The sequence below is a fragment of the Biomphalaria glabrata genome, chromosome 3, assembly GCF_947242115.1.
Source record: "Biomphalaria glabrata chromosome 3, xgBioGlab47.1, whole genome shotgun sequence".
Lineage (NCBI taxonomy): Eukaryota > Metazoa > Mollusca > Gastropoda > Planorbidae > Biomphalaria > Biomphalaria glabrata.
The window spans coordinates 33,560,997-33,588,853 of NC_074713.1; the positions used below are offsets into that span (position 1 = coordinate 33,560,997).

Below are 27,857 nucleotides of genomic sequence, written 5' to 3' on the forward strand. Positions count from 1 at the left end.
TAAAAACCAGCATGAGATGTAAAGTCCAGCATGAGATGTAAAAAGTAGCAAGAGATGTAAAGTGTAGCAAGAGATGTAAAGTGTAGCAAGAGATGTAAAGTCTAGCAAGAGATGTAAAGTCTAGCAAGAGATGTAAAGTGTAGCAAGAGATGTAAAGTCCAGCATGAGATGTAAAGTCCAGTATGAGATGTAAAGTGTAGCAAGAGATGTAAAGTGTAGCAAGAGATGTAAAGTGTAGCAAGAGATGTAAAGTCTAGCAAGAGATGTAAAGTGTAGCAAGAGATGTAAAGTGTAGCAAGAGATGTAAAGTCCAACATGAGATGTAAAGTCCAGCAAGAGATGTAAAGTCCAGCATGAGATGTAAAGTCTAGCATGAGATGTAAAGTCTAGCATGAGATGTAAAGTCTAGCAAGAGATGTAAAGTCCAGCATGAGATGTAAAGTCCAGCATGAGATGTAAAGTCTAGCATGAGATGTAAAGTCTAGCAAGAGATGTAAAGTCTAGCATTAGATGTAAAGTGTAGCAAGAGATGTAAAGTGTAGCAAGAGATGTAAAGTGTAGCAAGAGATGTAAAGTGTAGCATGAGATGTAAAATGTAGCAAGAGATGTAAAGTCTAGCAAGAGATGTAAAGTCTAGCAAGAGATGTAAAGTGTAGCAAGAGATGTAAAGTGTAGCAAGAGATGTAAAGTCTAGCAAGAGATGTAAAGTGTAGCAAGAGATGTAAAGTGTAGCAAGAGATGTAAAAACCAGCATGAGATGTAAAGTCCAGCATGAGATGTAAAAAGTAGCAAGAGATGTAAAGTGTAGCAAGAGATGTAAAGTGTAGCAAGAGATGTAAAGTCTAGCAAGAGATGTAAAGTCTAGCAAGAGATGTAAAGTGTAGCAAGAGATGTAAAGTGTAGCAAGAGATGTAAAGTCCAGCATGAGATGTAAAGTCCAGTATGAGATGTAAAGTGTAGCAAGAGATGTAAAGTGTAGCAAGAGATGTAAAGTGTAGCAAGAGATGTAAAGTCTAGCAAGAGATGTAAAGTGTAGCAAGAGATGTAAAGTCTAGCAAGAGATGTAAAGTCCAGCATGAGATGTAAAGTCCAGCAAGAGATGTAAAGTCCAGCATGAGATGTAAAGTCTAGCATGAGATGTAAAGTCTAGCATGAGATGTAAAGTCTAGCAAGAGATGTAAAGTCCAGCATGAGATGTAAAGTCCAGCATGAGATGTAAAGTCTAGCATGAGATGTAAAGTCTAGCAAGAGATGTAAAGTCTAGCATTAGATGTAAAGTGTAGCAAGAGATGTAAAGTGTAGCAAGAGATGTAAAGTCCAGCATGAGATTTAAAGTCCAGCATGAGATGTAAAGTCTAGCACGAGATGTAAAGTGTAGCAAGAGATGTAAAGTCTAGCACGAGATGTAAAGTGTAGCATGAGATGTAAAGTCTAGCACGAGATGTAAAGTGTAGCAAGAGATGTAAAGTCTAGCACGAGATGTAAAGTGTAGCAAGAGATGTAAAGTCCAGCATGAGATGTAAAGTCTAGCATGAGATGTAAAGTCTAGCATGAGATGTAAAGTGTAGCACGAGATGTAAAGTCTAGCAAGAGATGTAAAGTCTAGCAAGAGATGTAAAGTGTAGCAAGAGATGTAAAGTGTAGCAAGAGATGTAAAGTCTAGCATGAGATGTAAAGTGTAGCAAGAGATGTAAAGTGTAGCAAGAGATGTAAAGTGTAGCAAGAGATGTAAAGTCCAGCAAGAGATGTAAAGTCTAGCATGAGATGTAAAGTCCAGCAAGAGATGTAAAGTGTAGCAAGAGATGTAAAGTGTAGCAAGAGATGTAAAGTGTAGCATGAGATGTAAAATGTAGCAAGAGATGTAAAGTCCAGCATGAGATGTAAAGTGTAGCATGAGATGTAAAGTCTAGCATGAGATGTAAAGTCTAGCATGAGATGTAAAGTGTAGCAAGAGATATAAAGTGTAGCAAGAGATGTAAAGTCCAGCATGAGATGTAAAGTGTAGCATGAGATGTAAAGTCTAGCATGAGATGTAAAGTGTAGCAAGAGATGTAACGTGTAGCATGAGATGTAAAGTGTAGCAAGAGATGTAAAGTGTAGCAAGAGATGTAAAGTGTAGCAAGAGATGTAAAGTCCAGCATGAGATGTAAAGTGTAGCATGAGATGTAAAGTCTAGCAAGAGATGTAAAGTGTAGCATGAGATGTAAAGTGTAGCAAGAGATGTAAAGTGTAGCAAGAGATGTAAAGTGTAGCAAGAGATGTAAAGTGTAGCAAGAGATGTAAAGTGTATCAAGAGATGTAAAGTGTAGCATGAGATGTAAAGTCTAGCACGAGATGTAAAGTGTAGCAAGAGATGTAAAGTGTAGCAAGAGATGTAAAGTCTAGCATGAGATGTAAAGTATAGCAAGAGATGTAAAGTGTAGCAAGAGATGTAAAGTGTAGCAAGAGATGTAAAGTGTAGCATGAGATGTAAAGTCTAGCACGAGATGTAAAGTGTAGCAAGAGATGTAAAGTGTAGCAAGAGATGTAAAGTCTAGCATGAGATGTAAAGTATAGCAAGAGATGTAAAGTCTAGCATGAGATGTAAAGTCTAGCATGAGATGTAAAGTGTAGCATGAGATGTAAAGTGTAGCATGAGATGTAAAGTGTATCAAGAGATGTAAAGTGTAGCATGAGATGTAAAGTCTAGCACGAGATGTAAAGTGTAGCAAGAGATGTAAAGTGTAGCAAGAGATGTAAAGTCTAGCATGAGATGTAAAGTGTAGCAAGAGATGTAAAGTCTAGCATGAGATGTAAAGTCTAGCATGAGATGTAAAGTGTAGCATGAGATGTAAAGTGTAGCATGAGATGTAAAGTGTAGCAAGAGATGTAAAGTCTAGCATGAGATGTAAAGTCTAGCAAGAGATGTAAAGTGTAGCAAGAGATGTAAAGTGTAGCATGAGATGTAAAGTCCAGCATGAGATGTAAAGTCTAGCAAGAGATGTAAAGTCTAGCATGAGATGTAAAGTGTAGCAAGAGATGTAAATTCCAGCAAGAGATGTAAAGTCTAGCATGAGATGGAATTAAAGCTCTTTATTTTTCTAAGGGCTATTAGAAAGTTGATACTAAACTTCACTGGTCAAAAGTATGTGATGCAGATGGGGAACGAAGTTAAACTATGAGGGGCGTGATACTCAAAGTGACAAAAAAAAAAAAGGGGCAAGTTCTGGTGTAATGTTCGTTTTTGGATAAAAATTCAATTTTACCTTCAAAACTGAAATGCTTCTAGAACTCTCTGCGAGATCTCTTTATAGTTGTTGAGCAATGTGTTCTTTTGTGCGTTTTTTTTGTGCGTCTTTCCAGCAGTAATGAGACTGAGAGACAGAGACACCGTGAGACTGAGAGACAGAGACACCGTGAGACTGAGAGACAGAGACACCGTGAGACTGAGAGACAGAGACACCGTGAGACTGAGAGACAGAGACACCGGGAGACTTAGAGACAGAGACACCGTGAGACTGAGAGACAGAGACACCGTGAGACTGAGAGACAGAGACACCGTGAGACTGAGAGACAGAGACACCGGGAGACTTAGAGACAGAGACACCGTGAGACTGAGAGACAGAGACACCGGGAGACTGAGAGACACCGGGAGACTTAGAGACACTGGGAGACTGAGAGACAGAGACACCAGGAGACTGAGAGACAGAGACATTGGGAGACTGAGAGACAGAGACACCGGGAAATTGAGAGACAGAGACACCGTGAGACTGAGAGACAGAGACACCGGGAAACTGAGAGACAGAGACATCAGGACATTGTGTATGAGGATAGCGTGTGTTGTGTATGAGGATAGCGTGTGTTGTGTATGAGGATAGCGTGTGTTGTGTATGAGGATAGCGTGTGTTGTGTATGATGGATAGCATGTGTTGTGTATGAGGATAGCGTGTGTTGTGTATGAGGATAGCGTGTGTTGTGTATGAGGATAGCGTGTGTTGTGTGTGATGGATAGCGTGTGTTGTGTATGAGGATAGCGTGTGTTGTGTATGAGGATAGCGTGTGTTGTGTATGAAAATAGCGTGTGTTGTGCATGAGGATAGCGTGTGTTGTGTATGAGGATAGCGTGTGTTGTGTATGAGGATAGCGTGTGTTGTGTATGAGGATAGCGTGTGTTGTGTATGAGGATAGCGTGTGTTGTGTATGATGGATAGCATGTGTTGTGTATGAGGATAGCGTGTGTTGTGTATGAGGATAGCGTGTGTTGTGTATGAGGATAGCGTGTGTTGTGTGTGATGGATAGCGTGTGTTGTGTATGAGGATAGCGTGTGTTGTGTATGAGGATAGCGTGTGTTGTGTATGAAAATAGCGTGTGTTGTGTATGAGGATAGCGTGTGTTGTGTGTGATGGATAGCGTGTGTTGTGTATGAGGATAGCGTGTGTTGTGTGTGATGGATAGCATGTGTTGTGTATGAGGATAGCGTGTGTTGTGTATGAGGATAGCGTGTGTTGTGTATGAGGATAGCGTGTGTTGTGTATGAGGATAGCGTGTGTTGTGTGTGATGGATAGCGTGTGTTGTGTATGAGGATAGCGTGTGTTGTGTATGAGGATAGCGTGTGTTGTGTATGAAAATAGCGTGTGTTGTGTATGAGGATAGCGTGTGTTGTGTGTGATGGATAGCGTGTGTTGAGGGAGACATTCCGAAGCCTGGCAGAGCCTTGAATCTAACTCACCATCTTTCTTTAATTTTTTAAAGTCTTTTTAGATCTAGATCTCTGTCATAGTAGCGCTAGGCTGTCACTAGACTGTCACTAAACTGTCTCCAGATTGTCACTAGACTGTCATCAGACTGTCACAATGGTGTGTGACAGTCCAATTGAAGACAAAACTCGATTGTATTTTGTTCCTGAGTCTCACTTCTGTTTGAAGTTTTCTCCTGCAGTCAAATTTCTCTTGAATAAATCTCAATTTAATTATAGACCAACATCACTTGGATGTGACGTAATTAGGACTTCATGTAGAGGACAGAAGATTAAATTATCTCCTTCTACAAACTAGAATGGATTTAGCCTAGAGGCACACACACACACAAATGCTATACTGTTTCTTCTCGCATACAAGGGAGACAACCGCAAGTAGAAATATCTAGCGGTTATTCCCCTCAAATTAGATGTCTGTATGCAACAATTAACCTTACTTTACATGAATGTATCTAAAATAATTGCATTTAAGGATACATTTGCATAATTTCCATTTGAATTGTTTAAGGCCAATGAAAAGCACAGTGCACACCGGTATGTGAGAGACACGATGATTATCTCCACATCCGGAGACTGGCGACCTATCGAAGCATTGAAAGTGTTAAGTGTCAGCAAATGTTCGTTTCATTTTAGGTACCAAATATGTCGAAATATTTCTGTCTGATTCGTTACAGATTTTAGTCAGGCCGGATTTGGAGACATAGAGGCCTGTGGGCAAAGAGGAAACAGAGGCCCCTAATAATTTTTCCGTAAGGTCATACAAACATGTATTGCTAACAAAAAATTATTTCAACACAGAATGTAGTATTAACAAAGAATTTTGTAATTTGTTAAAGTCTAATTTATTAAAATAAATGAATGGGACTTAGCAATTTTTTTTCTCTATTACGGGGCCCCTCTCTGAGCTCCACCTGCTCTCCTAAGACTATGTGACAGTGTGATACTGTTGACTCCTAAGACTCTATGTGACAGTGTGATACTGTTGACTCCTAAGACTCTATGTGACAGTGTGATACTGTTGACTCCTAAGACTCTATGTGACAGTGTGATACTGTTGACTCCTAAGACTCTATATGACAGTGTGATACTGTTGACTCCTAAGACTCTATGTGAGAGTGTGATACTGTTGACTCCTAAGACTATGTGAGAGTGTGATACTGTTGACTCCTAAGACTCTATGTGATAGTGTGATACTGTTGACTCCTAAGACTCAATGTGACAGTGTGATACTGTTGACTCCTTAGACTATGTGACAGTGTGATACTGTTGACTCCTTAGACTATGTGACAGTGTGATACTGTTGACTCCTTAGACTATGTGAGAGTGGGATACTGTTGACTCCTTAGACTATGTGACAGTGTGATACTGTTGACAAGTACAAGTAGAACAAGTAACAACCATTTTCAGACAATTTCTGGCGAATCTGAATTTTAGTACTAGCGATTATTTGACTCGAAATGAATGAAAGATTTTTAAGAAAGGAACAACCCCAACCCATTCCCCTCCCAACACCACCACGAAAAAATCGAATGTTCAAGTTAAATAATAGGCCTTTGGACTTAGAAGACATATAATATGGTGCGCAAAAATGTTCTTTAAAAGTCTATTCTTATCTTATCTTATCTTATATAATACAGACGTTACTTCAAAAAAGAAGATGATTACGTCCTACGCGTCATGCATTTAGTCATGCATATTAACCAATGACTTAAATTCTGCCAAGTCACTGGTTTTCCTGGCTAGCTCAGGCAACCCATTCCATGCTCTAATAGCACTAGGGAAGAAGGAGTATTTGTACAAATTTGTCCTAGCATATGGGACGAGGAATGTGCCTTTATCTTTGTGTCTTTCAGAGTATTTTATTAAATTTTGTTTTTGTATTTGAAGATTATGGTTCAGTGTTTTATGTATTATTGCTACTTTACTTTTGAGCCTTCTGTCCTGAAGGCTTTCTAAATTTAGTGATTTTACTAAAGGTGTTACTCTAGTCAAATGTGAATATTCGTTTGTTATGAATCGCACTGCTCTATTTTGTGTCTGTTCTAGTTTCTTAATGTTTTCTTGAGTTGAGGGGTCCCAAACAGAGGATGCATATTCTATTATTGGCCTAACCAAGGTTAAATAACATTTTAGTTTTATGTTCTTATTTGATTTATAGAAATTTCTTTTAATAAATCCTAATGCTTAGTTTGATTTTTTTGTAGTTTCATCAATATGTGGATTCCATGACAGTTTTTCATTTATTATAACACCTAGGTATTTTGCGTTTTTAGTCTGTGTTACTGGTTTGCCATGAATAAGATAAGTGGAATTAATTTGTTTTAGTTTTTTTGTTACTCTTAACAACTGACATTTTTCTGGGTGGAAAGACATGCTCCAATTTGATTCCCATTTCTGTAATTCATCTAATTCTCTTTGTAAAATATCTGTGTCTTGTGTTGTTTTTATTGTTCTATATATTATGCAATCGTCTGCAAATAATCTGACTTTTTTTCCTGAAGTAATGCAATTTGGTAAATCATTTATGTAAATTAAAAATAGTAGTGGACCCAAGACTGTTCCTTGAGGTACACCTGAGTTTATTGTTATCGGTGTTGATTTAGAGCCATTTATTATTACAGTTTGTTCTCTCCCTATCAGAAAGTCTTTAATCCACTGATGCAGTGGACCATTAATGCCGAAATATTTTAATTTTTTAAGCAAACTATGGTGGTGAACTTTGTCAAAAGCCTTAGAAAAATCTAGTAAGATAGCATCTATTTGTTCACTATTATCTAAACCTTTTGAAAAATCATCAATTAGTCCTATTAGTTGTGTTTCACATGATCTATATTTCCTAAAGCCATGTTGGTATGGTGTGAGGACATTATGTTTGTCTAAGTGGTTTATGATGTTGCTACATATTATGTGTTCTAGGATATCTTATATAGTACAGACGTTACTTCTCCTTCGCGTCATGCATTTAGTCCTGCCTATTAACCAATGACCTAAAGAAATACATTCTATTTATTTCTGAAACACGTTGACCAGTGTAAGGTCAAGTTGGAAGATAATATTTCAAAAACAAAAGACAACAACTACGGTTAAACTATAATTTTACCAAAACTAGACATCAACTGTCAAATTTCTAATAAAATCGTTGGAGCTATTTTCAAGAGCCATGTCCAGATTCCAAGTTTTGCCGATGAATTTGCAAGCTGAATAGAGGACTTCTAATAACAGACTATTGTGAAGCATTCTATACACTTGATAGGAGGAAAACAAAGATATCTGGCCACATTCTATACACTTGATAGGAGGAAAACAAAGATATCTGGCCACATTCTATACACTTGATAGGAGGAAAACAAAGATATCTGGCCACATTCTATACACTTGATAGGAGGAAAACAAAGATATCTGGCCACATTCTATACACTTGATAGGAGGAAAACAAAGATATCTGGCCACATTCTATACACTTGATAGGAGGAAAACAAAGATATCTGGCCACATTCTATAAAGTGAAGTTTCACCTTTCAGACCTTGCAATCTTTGGGGGCAGATGATGGTAAGGTCATATGTTTCTGTGGCCAATGGTTAACGAGCGGGGTGTGGCCTGCACTACTGTCTTTACTTTCCCCAACTACAGTCAGGTAGAGAATTTAAAATCCCAGTTTTCACCAAGATTCGAACCCAGGATCCCAGGTTCAAAAGCCAAGCCCTCAACCACCCAGCTACATTCTACACAATCTAAGAAACTTGTTCCTCTGACACTTTGAAGTTTCTTGTTTCTGAATGTAATTCAATGAGTGAACATGGCCTGATGGGACACACATACACTGTCCTTGACCTGATGGGACACACATACACTGTCCTTGACCTGATGGGACACACATACACTGTCCTTGACCTGATGGGACACACATACACTGTCCTTGACATGATGGGACACAAATACACTGTCCTTGACCTGATGGGACACACATACACTGTCCTTGACCTGATGGGACACACATACACTGTCCTTGACCTGATGGGACACACATACACTGTCCTTGACCTGATGGGACACACATACACTGTCCTTGACCTGATGGGACACACATACACTGTCCTTGACATGATGGGACACAAATACACTGTCCTTGACCTGATGGGACACACATACACTGTCCTTGACATGATGGGACACACATACACTGTCCTTGACCTGATGGGACACACATACACTGTCCTTGACCTGATGGGACACACATACACTGTCCTTGACCTGATGGGACACACATACACTGTCCTTGACATGATGGGACACACATACACTGTCCTTGACATGATGGGACACACATACACTGTCCTTGACCTGATGGGACACACATACACTGTCCTTGACATGATGGGACACACAATGTCCTTGACCTGATCTGAGATACACAGTGTCATTGATCTGATTTCTAGATGCACTGACATTCCTTAACATTGGTCAGTATGGAAGAAAGTATTTGAGAATCTTCCTTGATATTCCTATGTTAAGTTATTTATGTGTGTGTGTGTGTGTTTCGCCAACATTTAGAACTATTGAACAAAACAGAAGAGACTCTATCAGCTCTATTGTTTGGAACAATTGAGATTAAGAGAATCAGAAAACTTTTCTCCAAACACGAAAAACATACAAAAAAATATTTTTTTAAAGACAAAACCTCCATTATAAAAAAAAATATAAAAAGTTAATAACAAAATAATTCGCTCATGCCGGGTATGGAACTCATACTTCGGAACCGTCAGGTTGCATCCTCCGCATCCAGGTCCCATGAAGTTCCGACTTGATTAGAGGTATTGTAAAAAAAAAGGAGGCGTGGGAGGTGCTAGTGTATGAAACATTGCTTTGAACATTTCAGTTCAAGTCCGTATGTACTATGTAGGGCTTTTGTGTGGACTAATTCATGAACTGCATCTCTTCAAAGAGAAACATTTGTGTCTGTTCAATGGTGTAATATATGACATCGAAATGGTGACACAAGTGCTTGCTAAATGTTGACATTTGTGTCTGCTAAATGTTGACATTTGTGTCTGCTAAATGTTGACATTTGTGTCTGCTAAATGTTGACATTTGTGTCTGCTAAATGTTGACATTTGTGTCTGCTAAATGTTGACATTTGTGTCTGCTAAATGCTGACATTTGTGTCTGCTAAATGTTGACATTTGTGTCTACTAAATGTTGACATTTGTGTCTGCTAAATGTTGACATTTGTGTCTGCTAAATGTTGACATTTGTGTCTGCTAAATGATGACATTTGTGTCTCTGAAATGTTGATATATGTCTACTAAATGTTGATTCAATAATTACATTCTCATTTATTTAATTTCACTTATACATATTTAAACTGAAAGTTCTTTGATTCTCTCTCTATATAAAGTCCTAGTTAATTTAAAAAAAAACCTCAGTGACAAAATTGTTGGGCACGTCTGTAGCCAGCACCAGATGCAGGAAGTGAGAAAAATTGTACTCAGGAGAATTTCAATTACCCACAAATGCATCAACTATCGATCGTCTTATAAAATCTGTTTTTTTTTATGCCACATTGTGTGCGCGTTATTTCAACGTCAATCTATTGATTGTTCCTACGATAAAGTCATGATTCTCAATCACTACATACATACACTGTACAACAGACCAAAATAATTTTATTTGCGTTATGAGGAGTTTTAAACTGTTTATGTGTAGGCCTACTACCCTTGACCTTCCTCTACATTTTCAAAGCAGCTTGACTCTTCAGACTTGGTCATCATAAAGTAGTTGTATGTTTGAATCCTCGCTCCAGTCACATAATCAATGACATTCAAGAGTGAGGACTTTCCATTTTTTTCTTTAAATACTGCAACTAGTATTGCCATGTTCTATAGAAACAATTGGGGTAGTAGAAGTTGAATGATTCCCTTATATACGTTGTGTAGGACGTCGCTTAAAAGTTTGAAAATAAAAATAGATCACTATAAAACTTTCATTTTTCATAAACACTTCGTTGGCATAGTGGTTAGTGTAGTGTCTTGAGGAGGCTTAAGCCATCGAATTCGAATTCAAGTCGTACAAATTCAAACAAATAATAGGTTTGAAGACATTTAAAAGCGATCACGGTAACATTGACAGGGATAACCCGTTCCCCCCCCCCAATCCCTTTCCAACTGGTCCAGACAAGTGATAGGATCATAGTGCAGTGAGAAAGTGATAGGATCATAGTGCAGTGAGAAAGTGATAGGATCACAGTGCAGTGAGAAAGTGATAGGATCATAGTGCAGTGAGAAAGTGATAGGATCATAGTGCAGTGAGAAAGTGATAGGATCATAGTGCAGTGAGAAAGTGATAGGATCATAGCGCAGTGAGAAAGTGATAGGATCATAGCGCAGCGAGAAAGTGATATGATCATAAATCAGTGAGAAAGTGATATGATCATAGCGCAGTGAGAAAATGATAGGATCATAGCGTAGTGAGAAAGTGATAGGACCATAGCGCAGTGAGAAAGTGATAGGACCATAGCGCAGTGAGAAAGTGACAGGATCATAGTGCAGTGAGAAAGTGATAGGATCATAGCGTAGTGAGAAAGTGATAGGACCATAGCGCAGTGAGAAAGTGATAGGATCATAGCGTATTGAGAAAGTGACAGGATCATAGAGTAGTGAGAGAGTGATAGGATCATAGCGCAGTGAGAAAGTGATAGGATCATAGAGTAGTGAGAGAGTGATAGGATCATAGCGCAGTGAGAAAGTGATAGGACCATAGCGCAGTGAGAAAGTGATAGGACCATAGCGCAGTGAGAAAGTGACAGGATCAAAGTGCAGTGAGAAAGTGATATGATCAGAGCGCATTGAGAAAGTGATAGGACCATAGCGCAGTGAGAAAGTGATAGGATCATAGCGCAGTGAGAAAGTGATAGGACCATAGCGCAGTGAGAAAGTGATAGGACCATAGCGCAGTGAGAAAGTGATAGGATCATAGCGTATTGAGAAAGTGATAGGATCAGAGCGCAGTGAGAAAGTGATAGGATCAGAGCGTATTGAGAAAGTGATAGGATCATAGCGCATTGAGAAAGTGATAGGATCAGAGCGCATTGAGAAAGTGATAGGATCATAGCGCAGTGAGAAAGTGATAGGATCATATTCATAGCGCAGTGAGAAAGTGATAGGACCATAGCGCAGTGAGAAAGTGATAGGATTATATTCATAGCGCAGTGAGAAAGTGATAGGACCATAGCGCAGTGAGAAAGTGATAGGATCATATTCATAGCGCAGTGAGAAAGTGATAGGATCATATTCATAGCGCAGTGAGAAAGTGATAGGACCATAGCGCAGTGAGAAAGTGATAGGATTATAGCGCAGTGAGAAAGTGATAGGATCATAGCGTATTGAGAAAGTGATAGGACCATAGCGCAGTGAGAAAGTGATAGGATCATAGCGCAGTGAGAAAGTGATAGGACCATAGCGCAGTGAGAAAGTGATAGGATTATAGCGCAGTGAGAAAGTGATAGGATTATAGCGCAGTGAGAAAGTGATAGGACCATAGCGCAGTGAGAAAGTGATAGGATTATAGCGCAGTGAGAAAGTGATAGGACCATAGCGCAGTGAGAAAGTGATAGGACCATAGCGCAGTGAGAAAGTGATAGGATTATAGCGCAGTGAGAAAGTGATAGGATCATAGCGTATTGAGAAAGTGATAGGACCATAGCGCAGTGAGAAAGTGATAGGACCATAGTGCAGTGAGAAAGTGATAGGACCATAGCGCAGTGAGAAAGTGATAGGACAATAGCGCAGTGAGAAAGTGATAGGACCATAGCGCAGTGAGAAAGTGATAGGATCATAGCGCAGTGAGAAAGATATAGGATCATAGTGCAGTGAGAAAGTGATAGGATCATAGTGCAGTGAGAAAGTGATAGGACCATAGCGCAGTGAGAAAGTGATAGGATCATAGCGCAGTGAGAAAGTGATAGGATCATAGCGCAGTGAGAAAGATATAGGATCATAGTGCAGTGAGAAAGTGATAGGATCATAGTGCAGTGAGAAAGTGATAGGATCATAGTGCAGTGAGAAAGTGATAGGATCATAGTGCAGTGAGAAAGTGATAGGATCATAGCGCAGTGAGAAAGTGATAGGATCATAGCGCAGCGAGAAAGTGATATGATCATAAAGCAGTGAGAAAATGATAGGATCATAGCGAAGTGAGAAAGTGATAGGATCATAGCGCAGTGAGAAAGTGATAGGATCATAGCGTATTGAGAAAGTGACAGGATCATAGAGTAGTGAGAGAGTGATAGGATCATAGAGTAGTGAGAGAGTGATAGGATCATAGCGCAGTGAGAAAGTGATAGGACCATAGCGCAGTGAGAAAGTGACAGGATCATAGTGCAGTGAGAAAGTGATATGATCAGAGCGCATTGAGAAAGTGATAGGACCATAGCGCAGTGAGAAAGTGATAGGATCATAGCGCAGTGAGAAAGTGATAGGACCATAGCGCAGTGAGAAAGTGATAGGACCATAGCGCAGTGAGAAAGTGATAGGATCATAGCGTATTGAGAAAGTGATAGGATCAGAGCGCAGTGAGAAAGTGATAGGATCATAGTGCAGTGAGAAAGTGATAGGATCATAGCGCAGTGAGAAAGTGATAGGATCATAGCGCAGCGAGAAAGTGATATGATCATAAAGCAGTGAGAAAATGATAGGATCATAGCGAAGTGAGAAAGTGATAGGACCATAGCGCAGTGAGAAAGTGATAGGATCATAGCGTATTGAGAAAGTGACAGGATCATAGAGTAGTGAGAGAGTGATAGGATCATAGAGTAGTGAGAGAGTGATAGGATCATAGCGCAGTGAGAAAGTGATAGGACCATAGCGCAGTGAGAAAGTGACAGGATCATAGTGCAGTGAGAAAGTGATATGATCAGAGCGCATTGAGAAAGTGATAGGACCATAGCGCATTGAGATAGTGATAGAATCATAGCGCAGTGAGAAAGTGATAGGACCATAGCGCAGTGAGAAAGTGATAGGACCATAGCGCAGTGAGAAAGTGATAGGATCATAGCGTATTGAGAAAGTGATAGGATCAGAGCGCAGTGAGAAAGTGATAGGATCAGAGCGTATTGAGAAAGTGATAGGATCATAGCGCATTGAGAAAGTAATAGGATCAGAGCGCATTGAGAAAGTGATAGGATCATAGCGCAGTGAGAAAGTGATAGGACCATAGCGCAGTGAGAAAGTGATAGGACCATAGCGCAGTGAGAAAGTGATAGGATTATATTCATAGCGCAGTGAGAAAGTGATAGGACCATAGCGCAGTGAGAAAGTGATAGGATCATATTCATAGCGCAGTGAGAAAGTGATAGGATCATATTCATAGCGCAGTGAGAAAGTGATAGGACCATAGCGCAGTGAGAAAGTGATAGGATTATAGCGCAGTGAGAAAGTGATAGGATCATAGCGTATTGAGAAAGTGATAGGACCATAGCGCAGTGAGAAAGTGATAGGACCATAGCGCAGTGAGAAAGTGATAGGATCATAGTGCATTGAGAAAGTGATAGGACCATAGCGCAGTGAGAAAGTGATAGGATCATAGCGCAGTGAGAAAGTGATAGGATCATAGTGCAGTGAGAAAGTGATAGGATCATAGTGCAGTGAGAAAGTGATAGGATCATAGTGCAGTGAGAAAGTGATAGGATCATAGCGCAGTGAGAAAGTGATAGGATCATAGCGCAGCGAGAAAGTGATATGATCATAAAGCAGTGAGAAAATGATAGGATCATAGCGAAGTGAGAAAGTGATAGGATCATAGCGCAGTGAGAAAGTGATAGGATCATAGCGTAGTGAGAAAGTGATAGGACCATAGCGCAGTGAGAAAGTGAAAGGATCATAGCGTATTGAGAAAGTGACAGGATCATAGAGTAGTGAGAGAGTGATAGGATCATAGAGTAGTGAGAGAGTGATAGGATCATAGCGCAGTGAGAAAGTGATAGGATCATAGAGTAGTGAGAGAGTGATAGGATCATAGCGCAGTGAGAAAGTGATAGGATCATAGAGTAGTGAGAGAGTGATAGGATCATAGCGCAGTGAGAAAGTGATAGGACCATAGCGCAGTGAGAAAGTGATAGGACCATAGCGCAGTGAGAAAGTGACAGGATCATAGTGCAGTGAGAAAGTGAAAGGATCATAGTGCAGTGAGAAAGTGATATGATCAGAGCGCATTGAGAAAGTGATAGGATCAGAGCGCAGTGAGAAAGTGATAGGATCAGAGCGCAGTGAGAAAGTGATAGGATCAGAGCGTATTGAGAAAGTGATAGGATCATAGCGCATTGAGAAAGTGATAGGATCAGAGCGCATTGAGAAAGTGATAGGATCATAGCGCAGTGAGAAAGTGATAGGACCATAGCGCAGTGAGAAAGTGATAGGACCATAGCGCAGTGAGAAAGTGATAGGATTATATTCATAGCGCAGTGAGAAAGTGATAGGACCATAGCGCAGTGAGAAAGTGATAGGATCATATTCATAGCGCAGTGAGAAAGTGATAGGATCATATTCATAGCGCAGTGAGAAAGTGATAGGACCATAGCGCAGTGAGAAAGTGATAGGATTATAGCGCAGTGAGAAAGTGATAGGATCATAGCGTATTGAGAAAGTGATAGGACCATAGCGCAGTGAGAAAGTGATAGGACCATAGCGCAGTGAGAAAGTGATAGGATCATAGTGCATTGAGAAAGTGATAGGACCATAGCGCAGTGAGAAAGTGATAGGACCATAGCGCAGTGAGAAAGTGATAGGATCATAGTGCATTGAGAAAGTGATAGGACCATAGCGCAGTGAGAAAGTGATAGGATCATAGTGCATTGAGAAAGTGATAGGACCATAGCGCAGTGAGAAAGTGATAGGATCATAGTGCATTGAGAAAGTGATAGGATCATAGTGCATTGAGAAAGTGATAGGATCATAGTGCATTGAGAAAGTGATAGGACCATAGCGCAGTGAGAAAGTGATAGGACCATAGCGCAGTGAAAAAGTGATAGGATCATAGTGCATTGAGAAAGTGATAGGACCATAGCGCAGTGAGAAAGTGATAGGATCATAGTGCATTGAGAAAGTGATAGGACCATAGCGCAGTGAGAAAGTGATAGGACCATAGCGCAGTGAGAAAGTGATAGGATCAGAGCGTATTGAGAAAGTGATAGGATCATAGCGTAGTGAGAAAGTGATAGGATCATAGCACATTGAGGAAGCTAAAAGCATAAACAAAGCGCTAAACAACAAACAATTAGTATCGCAAATTTATTATTAATAGTGTAATTCTACGAAAATTTCAATGACATGATTGATCCAAACTGATCCAAACTAATTGATACAATTACGCTTAAATTAAGTTTTGTTTTAGAGATTATATTTTATCTCGTACTGCCAAGATCTATGTATTAGGTATGCACTATTCATTGGTTCAACACTTCACACTTGTATCCAATGAGACATTAATAGGGGGGGGGGGGGGAAAGGAGGCATATAGTTCATTTTATCTCTGTGTTTTCAAAGCTAGAAAAAGTTTATTTTACCTTGGTGTTTTCAAAGCTACAAATAGTTCATTTTATCTCTGTGTTTTCAAAGCTAGAAAAAGTTCATTTTATCTCTGTGTTTTCAAAACTACAAATAGTTCATTTTATCTCTTTGTTTTCAAAGCTACAAATAGTTCATTTTATCTCTGTGTTTTCAAAGCTACAAAAAGTTCATTTTATCTCTGTGTTTTCAAAACTACAAATAGTTCATTTTATCTCTTTGTTTTCAAAACTACAAATAGTTCATTTTATCTCTGTGTTTTCAAAACTACAAATAGTTTATTTTACCTTGGTGTTTTCAAAGCTACAAATAGTTCATTTTATCTCTGTGTTTTCAAAGCTACAAATAGTTCATTTTATCTCTGTGTTTTCAAAGCTACAAATAGTTCATTTTATCTCTGTGTTTTAAAAGCTAGAAATAGTTCATTTTATCTCTGTGTTTTCAAAACTACAAATAGTTCACTTTATCTCTGTGTTTTCAAAACTACAAATAGTTCACTTATCTCTGTGTTTTAAAAGTTACAAATAGTTTATTTTACCTTGGTGTTTTCAAAGCTACAAATAGTTAATTTTATTTCTGTGTTTTCAAAGCTACAAATAGTTCATTTTATGTTTGTGTTTTCAAAGCAACAAATAGTTCATTTTATCTCTGTGTTTTCAAAACTACAAATAGTTCATTTTATCTCTTTGTTTTTAAAGCTACAAATAGTTCATTTTATCTCTGTGTTTTCAAAGCTAAAATAGTTCATTTTATCTCTGTGTTTTGAAAGCTACAAATAGTTTATTTTATCTTTGTGTTTTCAAAGCTACAAATAGTTCATTTTATCTCTGTGTTTTCAAAGCTACAAATAGTTCATTTTATCTCTGTGTTTTCAAAACTACAAATAGTTCATTTTATCTCTGTGTTTTTAAAACTACAAATAGTTTATTTTACCTTGGTGTTTTCAAAGCTTCAAATAGTTCATTTTATCTCTGTGTTTTTAAAGCTACAAATAGTTCATTTTATCTCATTGTTTTCAAAGCTACAAATAGTTCATTTTATCTCTGTGTTTTCAAACCTAAAAATAGTTCATTTTATCTTTGTGTTTTCAAAACTGCAAATAGTTCATTTTATCTCTGTGTTTTCAAAACTACAAATAGTTCATTTTCTCTCTGTGTTTTCAAAACTACAAATAGTTTATTTTACCTTGGTGTTTTCAAAGCTAGAAATAGTTCATTTTATCTCTGTGTTTTCAAAACTACAAATAGTTCACTTTATCTCTGTGTTTTCAAAACTACAAATAGTTTATTTTACCTTGGTGTTTTCAAAGCTACAAATAGTTAATTTTATCTCTGTGTTTTCAAAGCTAGAAATAGTTTATTTTATCTTTGTGTTTTCAAAGCAACAAATAGTTCATTTTATCTCTGTGCTTTCAAAGCTACAAATAGTTCATTTTATCTCTGTGTTTTCAAAGCTACAAATAGTTCATTTTATCTCTGTATTTTCAAAGCTAGAAATAGTTCATTTTATCTCTGTGTTTTCAAAACTACAAATAGTTAATTTTATCTCTGTGTTTTCAAAACTACAAATAGTTTATTTTACCTTGGTGTTTTCAAAGCTACAAATAGTTCATTTATCTCTGTTTTTTCAAAGCTAGAAATAGTTCATTTTATCTCTGTGTTTTCAAAACTACAAATAGTTCATTTTATCTCTGTGTTTTCAAAACTACAAATAGTTTATTTTACCTTGGTGTTTTCAAAGCTAGAAATAGTTCATTTTATCTCTGTGTTTTCAAAACTACAAATAGTTCATTTTATCTCTGTGTTTTCAAAGCTACAAATAGTTTATTTTATCTCTGTGTTTTCAAAGCTAGAAAAAGTTCATTTTATCTCTGTGTTTTCAAAACTACAAATAGTTCATTTTATCTCTGTGTTTTCAAAACTACAAATAGTTCTTTTTATCTCTGTTTTGAAAACTACAAATAGTTCATTTTATCTCTGTGTTTTCAAAACTACAAATAGTTTATTTTACCTTGGTGTTTTCAAAGCTAGAAATAGTTCATTTTATCTCTGTGTTTTCAAAATTACAAATAGTTCATTTTATCTCTGTGTTTTCAAAGCTACAAATAGTTTATTTTATGTCTGTGTTTTCAAAGCTAGAAAAAGTTCATTTTATCTCTGTGTTTTCAAAACTACAAATAGTTCATTTTATCTCTTTGTTTTCAAAGCTACAAATAGTTCATTTTATCTCTGTGTTTTCAAAGCTACAAATAGTTCATTTTATCTCTGTGTTTTCAAAGCTACAAATAGTTCATTTTATCTCTGTGTTTTCAAAGCTACAAATAGTTCATTTTATCTCTGTGTTTTCAAAACTACAAATAGTTCATTTTATCTCTGTGTTTTCAAAACTACAAATAGTTTATTTTACCTTGGTGTTTTCAAAGCTACAAATAGTTCATTTTATCTCTGTGTTTTCAAAACTGCAAATAGTTTATTTTATCTCTGTGTTTTTAAAGCTACAAATAGTTCATTTTATCTCTGTGTTTTCAAAACTACAACTAGTTTATTTTATCTCTGTGTTTTCAAAGCTAGCAATAGTTCATTTTATCTCGGTGTTTTCAAATTTACAAATTAATTTTAAATTATTATTTCTAAATAAAAACATGGAAAATGAAAGCAAAATAGAAACAGTCATAGGAACATGTATTGGACAACTATTCCAATGTTACCCAACAGATACACTGGTAGAATAAATCAATACAAGTAGGGAAGGTTTTTGTTTATCTTTGGAAAGTATGACTAGTTGGTGAACAGGGTAGAGAGACAGAGAGAAATAAATAGAGACACAGAGAAAGACAGACACACACACACACACAGACAGAAAGTGAGACAGAGACAGAAAGAGATACACAGAGAGATCGACAGAAAGTGAGTAGAGAGACAGAGAGAGACAAACTGAGAGAGAGAGGTAGAAATTGAGATTTCTCCGAAGGTCCTAAACAAAACTAGAATGATGGTCGAGAATGTTTAGCTAATTATGACGCTCTGATTGAGAAAATATTTAGTATTACAATTTTTGGGGTGAATAGCGAACTTAGAATTCTTAAAGACCATTGAGTTTGCCACTATTCATTAAGAGTGCTTACTTAAATGAACGATTAAGGATGTTCTCTTAGACCCGTCTGCTACATTTGTATGGAGAAAACTGAACGGACTGTTGATCAAAATACTAGAAACGTTGGCGCATTGTTTTCATTTCGAAAATTAAGTTCTTATAAAAAAGTAAACAACTCCAACTGTAAATACCATCTCAATATTTCTGCCCAGTTTATTGTTCACGTGGAAACTTGAAACCAAAGAAAATTTACAAGAAGGAGTTTCAAAAGAAAATAAATCAACCAGTGGCTAACAGGAAGTGTACCGGTGACTAACAGGAAGTGAACCAGTGACTAACAGGAAGTGAACCAGTGACTAACAGGAAGTGAAGCAATGACTACAAACGCAACATAAACTTAAAAGTGTTTGAACACTTACTTGAGCAGCTGATTGAAACACAGATTTACTTTCGTCTAGGTTTTTGTTGTTTCCAAAGAACTTCCAAGTCTGATCTGCTTCTGTTTGCAAAGAGTCTTGTGGCTATTTATTGGACCCTGTGGGTACGATCTAAAGCCACTAATAGCTTGGTTTTAATCTAATCTTGGGAAATGTTTTGGTTTAGTCTTTTAATGATGCCACTTTGTGCTGTCAAGTTAGAGAATCGAGTCACTATGACACTAAGATAGCACTACACTATTGAAGTGAGCCCTGGATTAGAGAGTAGCACAAAGTAGAAACTTAGTTGAAGGTTTCAAGAACAAATGTTTTGTCTGTCAGATTGTCCTCTCACGGGAGGGGAGCGGGCGAGGAAACTTAGCCACGTGACTTGATCTGGCATCTCGAATGACACTGCGAGCAGTGAGAAACGACATCATGTGACAACTGCCTGTGACACATACCCAGCAGGCTCCAGTACATAGTTTATATCTATAGATCCTACAATTCAATGTCTTTTATATCGACTGTAAACTGAAGTCTAAAGGAATCAGGTCTAGTTCAAAACAAACACAATATTCTGAGGCAGTTATGTCAATAACTTTTTGTTTTTTCATTTCTTGTAATATCTCAAGACAAATTACAGTCATTGATGTTTCTGTTGAGTTTTTGTTTTTATTCCTGTCATAATTAATTTTATTTTTATTTATAGCTTTCTTTCCGTCTATTGACATCTCATTGACAACGTGCTTTTGTTTCACTACTTGCATGTTTTGTTTCACTACGAGCATGTATTGTTTCACTACTTGCATGTTTTGTTTCACTACTTGCATGTTTTGTTTCACTACTTGCATGTTTTGTTTCACTACTTGCATGTTTTGTTTCACTACGAGCATGTATTGTTTCACTACTTGCATGTTTTGTTTCACTACGAGCATGTATTGTTTCACTACTTGCATGTTTTGTTTTACTACTTGCATGTTTTGTTTCACTACTTGCATGTTTTGTTTCACTACTTGCATGTTTTGTTTCACTACTTGCATGTATTGTTTCACTACTTGCATGTTTTGTTTCACTACTTGCATGTTTTGTTTCACTACTTGCATGTATTGTTTTACTACTTGCATGTTTTGTTTCACTACTTGCATGTTTTGTTTCACTACTTGCATGTTTTGTTTCACTACGAGCATGTATTGTTTCACTACTTGCATGTTTTGTTTCACTACTTGCATGTTTTGTTTCACTACGAGCATGTTTTGTTTCACTACTTGCATGTATTGTTTCACTACTTGCATGTTTTGTTTCACTACGAGCATGTATTGTTTTACTACTTGCATGTTTTGTTTCACTACTTGCATGTTTTGTTTCACTACTTGCATGTTTTGTTTCACTACGAGCATGTTTTGTTTCACTACGAGCATGTATTGTTTCACTACTTGCATGTTTTGTTTCACTACTTGCATGTTTTGTTTCACTACTTGCATGTTTTGTTTCACTACTTGCATGTATTGTTTCACTACTTGCATGTATTGTTTCACTACGTGCAAGTTTTGTTTCACTACTTGGATGTTTTGTTTCACTACGAGCATGTATTGTTTCACTACTTGCATGTTTTGTTTCACTACGAGCATGTTTTGTTTCACTACTTGCATGTTTTGTTTCACTACTTGCATGTATTGTTTCACTACTTGCATGTTTTGTTTCACTACGAGCATGTTTTGTTTCACTACTTGCATGTATTGTTTCACTACTTGCATGTTTTGTTTCACTACGAGCATGTATTGTTTTACTACTTGCATGTTTTGTTTCACTACTTGCATGTTTTGTTTCACTACTTGCATGTTTTGTTTCACTACGAGCATGTTTTGTTTCACTACGAGCATGTATTGTTTCACTACTTGCATGTTTTGTTTCACTACTTGCATGTTTTGTTTCACTACTTGCATGTATTGTTTCACTACTTGCATGTATTGTTTCACTACGTGCAAGTTTTGTTTCACTACTTGGATGTTTTGTTTCACTACGAGCATGTATTGTTTCACTACTTGCATGTTTTGTTTCACTACGAGCATGTTTTGTTTCACTACTTGCATGTTTTGTTTCACTACTTGCATGTATTGTTTCACTACTTGCATGTTTTGTTTCACTACGAGCATGTATTGTTTCACTACTTGCATGTATTGTTTCACTACTTGCATGTTTTGTTTCACTACTTGCATGTTTTGTTTCACTACTTGCATGTTTTGTTTCACTACGAGCATGTATTGTTTCACTATAGCATGTATTGTTTCACTACTTGCATGTTTTGTTTCACTACTTGCATGTTTTGTTTCACTACGAGCATGTTTTGTTTCACTACTTGCATGTTTTGTTTCACTACTTGCATGTTTTGTTTCACTACTTGCATGTTTTGTTTCACTACTTGCATGTTTTGTTTCACTACTTGCATGTATTGTTTCACTACTTGCATGTTTTGTTTCACTACTTGCATGTTTTGTTTCACTACTTGCACGTTTTGTTTCACTACGAGCATGTATTGTTTCACTACGTGCATGTTTTGTTTTACTACGAGCATATTTTGTTTCACTAAGTGCATGTTTTGTTTCACTACTTGCATGTTTTGTTTCAATACAAGCATGTTTTGTTTCACTAAGTGCATGTTTTGTTTCACTACGAGCATGTTTTGTTTCACTACGTGCATGTTTTGTTTCACTACGAGCATATTTTGTTTCACTAAGTGCATGTTTTGTTTCACTACTTGCATGTTTTGTTTCACTACGTGCATGTTTTGTTTCACTACGAGCATATTTTGTTTCACTAAGTGCATGTTTTGTTTCACTACTTGCATGTTTTGTTTCACTAATTGCATGTTTTGTTTCACTACGTGCATGTTTTGTTTCACTACGAGCATATTTTGTTTCACTACGAGCATGTTTTGTCTCACTACAAACCCGTTTTGTTTCACTTCGAGCATGTTTTGTTTCACTACGTGCATGTTTTGTTTCACTACGTGCATGGTTTGTTTCACTACAAACCCGTTTTGTTTCACTTCGAGCATGTTTTGTTTCACTAAGTGCATGTTTTGTTTCACTAAGTGCATGTTTTGTTTCACTACGTGCATGTTTTGTTTCACTAAGTGCATGTTTTGTTTCACTAAGTGCATGTTTTGTTTTACTAAGTGCATGTTTTGTTTCACTACGTGCATGTTTTGTTTCTATACGTGCATGTTTTGTTTCACTACGTGCATGGTTTGTTTCACTACTTGCATGTTTTGTTTCACTACTTGCATGTTTTGTTTCACTACTTTCATGTTTTGTTTCACTACGTGCATGTTTTGTTTTACCTAGACAGGAAGTCACTAGATGTGACATTAAGAATCAACAACTAGACAGGAAGTCACTAGATGTGACATTTAGAATCAACAACTAGACAGGAAGTCACTAGATGTGACATTTAGAATCAACACCTAGACAGGAAGTCACTAGATGTGACATTCAGAACCAACACCTAGACAGGAAGTCACTAGATGTGACATTCAGAACCAATACCTAGACAGGAAGTCACTAGATGTGACATTCAGAATGAACACCTAGGTAGGAGGTCACTAGATGTGACATTAAGAATGAACAACTTGACAGGAAGTCACTAGATGTGACATTCAGAACCAACACCTAGACAGGAAGTCACTAGATGTGACATGTGACATTCAGAACCAACACCTAGACAGGAAGTTACTAGATGTGACTTGTGACATTCATAATCAACACCTAGACAGGAAGTCACTAGATGTGACATTCATAATCAACACCTAGACAGGAAGTCACTAGATGTGACATTCAGAAAGATCACCTAGACAGGAAGTCACTAGATGTGACATTCAGAAAGAACATCTAGACAGGAAGTCACTAGATGTGACATTCAGAAAGAACATCTAGACAGGAAGGCCAAAGATATTTTAATCAATCAATACAACAACAATGTTATTACATCCTAAGGAATTCTTGAATTGCTTCATTTAGTTTATCTTTCTGTTTGTATCTGAGAGATGTCGCGGGGGAAATGTCGCGGGGGAGATGGAGTACATGATTTATTGCAAGCAGAGAGGCCTGGATTACTTACCATTTGACTTTCTTGTACATCTTGTAACAGAATTTGGTTTTAGTCATTGTGTGAATAGAACTTACTGAAGACACAATATGTAGAGACACAAGTTGTAGAGACACAATATGTAGAGACACAATATGTAGAGACACAAGTTGTAGAGACACAAGTTGTAGAGACACAAGTTGTTGAGACACAAGTTGTAGAGACACAATATGTAGAGACACAATATGTAGAGACACAAGTTGTAGAGACACAAGTTGTAGAGACATAGTTGTAGAGACACAAGTTGTTGAGACACAAGTTGTAGAGACACAAGTTGTAGAGACACAAGTTGTAGAGACACAAGTTGTAGAGACACAATATGTAGAGACACAATATGTAGAGACACAAGTTGTAGAGACACAATATGTAGAGACACAAGTTGTAGAGACAAAAGTTGTAGAGACACAAGTTGTTGAGACACAAGTTGTAGAGACACAAGTTGTAGAGACACAATATGTAGAGACACAATATGTAGAGACACAAGTTGTAGAGACACAAGTTGTAGAGACACAAGTTGTTGAGACACAAGTTGTAGAGACACAAGTTGTAGAGACACAAGTTGTTGAGACACAAGTTGTAGAGACACAAGTTCTACTTATTGAAAGGTGGACTACCTAACATTGTAGAGACACAAGTTGTAGAGACACAAGTTGTACTTATTGAAAGGTGGACTACCTAACATTGTAGAGACACAAGTTGTAGAGACACAATATGTAGAGACACAAGTTGTAGAGACACAAGTTGTAGAGACACAAGTTGTAGAGACACAATATGTAGAGACACAAGTTGTAGAGACACAAGTTGTAGAGACACAAGTTGTAGAGACACAAGTTGTAGAGACACAAGTTGTAGAGACACAAGTTGTAGAGACACAAGTTGTAGAGACACAAGTTGTTGAGACACAAGTTGTAGAGACACAAGTTGTAGAGACACAAGTTGTAGAGACACAAGTTGTTGAGACACAAGTTGTAGAGACACAAGTTGTAGAGACACAATATGTAGAGACACAATATGTAGAGACACAAGTTGTAGAGACACAAGTTGTAGAGACACAAGTTGTAGAGACACAAGTTGTACTTATTGAAAGGTGGACTACCTAACATAGGTTACTCCTGAAATCACTTTAAAAAAAAAGGTTTGTGGTATACGGTCGTCCCTGATGGCGAATATCAAAATGTGGGGGCGGAATGGAGCAAATCCTACAGTGGCCAATGTGCTAGTATTGATTGTTCTGGCCTGTTTATCCTCCACCGAGGATCGCATCGGTCTGGGGGCAGTGGCGTAGCAAGGTACCCGTGGGCCCGGGTTCAAGAATAAGATGAATGTAAAGGGAGACAAAACAATTGAGTCGTTTGATGTGTCGGTACATTTATTATCAGACATTACAATGCAAGTAGTGTACCATTGTATTTCTAAGTAACTCGTAGCAATGTCTATACGTTTGATTCAGTTAGAACTCGTCTTCAAAGTCAATGTTTGTACAATTTCTGAACAGAATAAAACGACTTTAAGATGTTTCAAATGAATAAAGAAATGTTTGATGAGTTCTACATTCAACACATTTGCATAGCTAAAATAGACCTCTAGGTGAAAACTTTTAAATATTGATACAAACTAGAATTAAATTCTACTTCCATTATTTAACAGAAAATAGATCAAACATTTTTCTGGCCAAGTAGAAAAGTTAGTAACCATAGCAACTATTTCTAAAATTTTGTCTGTTTCTCGTTCAATAGAGAGAACTCCAAATGAAAAGCCAATCTGCTCTATGCCATGGAAATTTTTACATTATTTTGAACAATCGAAATTCTGAAAATGACCAAGGCAGACGAGCCACGGCTAAGTTACAACCCCGGCAGAAAGTTAATAACCAACATTCAGGTAGGGACCCGTTATACCCTAGACGCGATAAACTCCACCTGACAAACACTATGCTGAAAACAAACTGATACAAACAAGGTGAGAAATAAGAAGCATGCTGTGACATGTTTAGAAAACAGGATGATCAAATGTAGCTGTCTATGATAAAAACAGCCAAATCTCATGTAGCTGTCTATGATAAAAACAGCCAAATCTCACGTAGCTGTCTAGGATAAAAAACAGCCAAATCTCACGTAGCTGTCTATGATAAAAACAGCAAAATCTCACGTAGCTGTCTAAGATAAAAACAGCCAAATCTCATGTAGCTGTCTATGATAAAAACAGCCAAATCTCATGTAGCTACCTATGATAAAAACAGTCCAATCTCATGTAGCTGTCTATGATAAAAACAGCCAAATCTCATGTAGCTGTCTATGATAAAAACAGCCAAATCTCATGTAGCTGTCTATGATAAAAACAGCCAAATCTCATGTAGCTGCATGTGATAAAAACAGCCAAATCTCATGTAGCTGTCTATGATAAAAACAGCCAAATCTCATGTAGCTGCATGTGATAAAAACAGCCAAATCTCATGTAGCTGTCTATGATAAAAACAGCCAAATCTCATGTAGCTGTCTATGATAAAAACAGCCAAATCTCATGTAGCTGTCTATGATAAAAACAGCCAAATCTCATGTAGCTGCATGTGATAAAAACAGCCAAATCTCATGTAGCTGTCTATGATAAAAACAGCCAAATCTCATGTAGCTGCATGTTATAAAAACAGCCAAATCTCATGTAGCTGTCTATGATAAAAACAGCCAAATCTCATGTAGCTGCATGTGATAAAAACAGCCAAATCTCATGTAGCTGTCTATGATAAAAACAGCCAAATCTCATGTAGCTACCTATGATAAAAACAGTCAAATCTCATGTAGCTGTCTATGATAAAAACAGCCAAATCTCATGTAGCTGCCTATGATAAAAACAGCCAAATCTCATGTAGCTGTGTATACTCAAAGAAAATAAACAGCCAAATCTCGTAAACAGACTTGTTATGACGTTATGGACGGCTTCTTTTAAGGATTGCATTCCTGGACAATACCCTATGGCAATATCATCTGGGTCAGGTGTGACTAGAGAATGGAGTCATCATACAACTCTTTGTCGTTTGTACTTGAAATGAAACTGGCCATTAACTGGGCATTAACTGGGCATTAACGCCTCAAACATCATGACAATATTTTATGTCCATGAGATCAATGAAGTAATTGTGAAACAATGAAATTGATAGTCCCGTGAAATATGTTGATTTTGAAAGCTGATTTTGAAAGTCTTCTCTTAAATCTTGAATTTTGATTTTTTTCTTCACAGTAATTAGTGGTAGTCGTATCAAATTCCCTAATCACACTCAGCAATGGTGTAGTATGACAAGACTGTATATCAACAGTATCAACTGTATCAACTGTCCAAGATCGAGCTACTTCAGTTCAGCAGCCGCATTTCTTACTTTTTAAAAGTCATTTCTTCAATGATTAACTTCAGTCTAGCTCTTCAGTTGACTTTCTGTGTAATGTACGTCTTGTTGCTCACTTTCAAACATTTTGGACATACCTCTGACTGCGCTGACCATTGTGTACTCAACACTAAGCAGAACGAATGTTTCTAATTGACCTCTACTATTGACCTCTACTATTGACCTCTACTATAGTTTCCATGTTGTTGTTTTTTTCCTTTGAGAAACACAAAGTAATTTGTGTTAGCAACTTTAGGACATCAAAATATCTCATAGCTGTTAGAAAATCATTCCTTGATGATCACCTTGTGGACAACCTTTTTTAAGTTTCCTATTTATTTATGGGGATATTTCATTACTAAGAGCGTTTGTTCAGCCAATTTTGCAGACATATGGTCTCCTAAATATGAAAAAGTAGAAATGACTCTTTAATTTCTATTTTTGCGGTTTTCCTACCTAGAAGATGACACAAAACATATATATATAACTCATGCTAATTTAATTAACTCTTGAGTGCTCTTTTCTTAATGAAA

The 27,857-nt window shown here is 37.3% G+C and overlaps 1 protein-coding gene across 1 annotated transcript in view; it reads right to left on the reverse strand.

The window, feature by feature from the left end:
* LOC129925251 (uncharacterized) overlaps positions 1-20,273 on the reverse strand; it is an 84,065-nt gene extending 63,792 nt beyond the window's left edge. The window contains exon 1 of the transcript XR_008777079.1: positions 19,806-20,273. The gene's annotated coding sequence lies outside the window, so the exon portion shown is untranslated. The remainder of the gene's footprint in view (positions 1-19,805) is intronic.
* Between the last annotated feature and the right edge of the window lie 7,584 nt (positions 20,274-27,857).